Raw genomic sequence first — 1,341 nt, forward strand, 5'->3', positions numbered from 1 at the left:
TGAACAATGAGAACACTTGGACACAGGAAGGGAAACATCACACATAGGGGCCTGTTGTGGGGAGTGGGGAGGGGGGAGGGATAGCATTAGGAGATATACCTAATGTAAATGACGAGTTAATGGGTGCAGCACGCCAACATGGCACATGTATACATATGTAACAAACCTGCACGTTGTGCACTTGTACCCTAGAACTTAAAGTATAATAAAAATAAATAAATAAATAAAAGACAACACTTTGGAAAGTATTAAAAAAAAAAGATCCAAGTAAAGTACTTAACTTCCAGTGAGTGTTCAGTAAATTTTCATTATTATTATGACTACTAAATTTTCACTGACCTTCCTCTTCTTCTGCAAGTGCTCCAGCCCTTTGTCTCTTCTGAGCAAAGGGCAACTGGATTCCATGATGTCCACATTTGCTCTAACTGCACCCCAGGCATTAGCCTGCCTCAGCCCACAGCTTGGTTTTATAGCTTCTTAAAGTGCCAGGAGCATGTTGGATACAACATAGAACCCACAGACCCAAGTGTACACTGAATCAGAGAGTTGGACAACTACCAGCGCCCTGGATCTGAAATAACTCAGCAAAAGTCTCTGTCTCTAGCAAAGGTAGGAATGCATGCTGGGAAGATAAACTGCTTCACTGTTTGGAATAAGTCTCTCTCTCACACACACATCAGCACCACCACCATTGCCATCTCCATGTTCTCTAACCTCTATACCTCGCCTTTCTTACTGTGGGTAGAGATGACACATAAAGCCAGCAAAGGCCACTCTCTTCACGTAAGTGTATGATGGGAACTTGGACAAACAGGCTGCACTGCAGGTATACTCTTTGGCTGGAACAAAATGGAAAGCAACTACAAAAGCCAAGGTGGACTCTGCAGGCCCTGCCCCCCTCCCGCCCAATGTTACTCCACCTCAAGTCAGCCCCATCCATCCTAATGTGTGTGGCAGCTGGGATCCTCTTGGCACCTTCGCCAGCAGGCCTATTCCACTAGTCGCTTTCCTCTGTGCTCCACAATGCTTGAAGGAAAAATGCCTTCATGGAAGTTACTCCATGTTTTGAAGGCCTCCCCTGGCCTCTCTCCCCTCCCCCCAAAAAACCAGAGCACAGAAAAATGTAACTGCTGGAATGTCACATGCTTCAAAAGGCAAACAAACAACAAAACAGAATTTGAGAAGTCCCAACATATTTTTCCAAAAAATGGTTTTCTCAGCATGAAGAGTGAGCACTACCAATTGCACTGCACAAGTTTACACTCTCAACAGCATGAGGTTCCAAGGTTAGATCAGAGGTAGGCAGGAAAACAGGGCAAAATGGGCATGATCTTTGAGACC

Source organism: Mandrillus leucophaeus, unplaced genomic scaffold (genome assembly GCF_000951045.1).
Source record: "Mandrillus leucophaeus isolate KB7577 unplaced genomic scaffold, Mleu.le_1.0 Scaffold174, whole genome shotgun sequence".
In the NCBI taxonomy this organism is placed as follows: Eukaryota; Metazoa; Chordata; class Mammalia; order Primates; family Cercopithecidae; genus Mandrillus; species Mandrillus leucophaeus.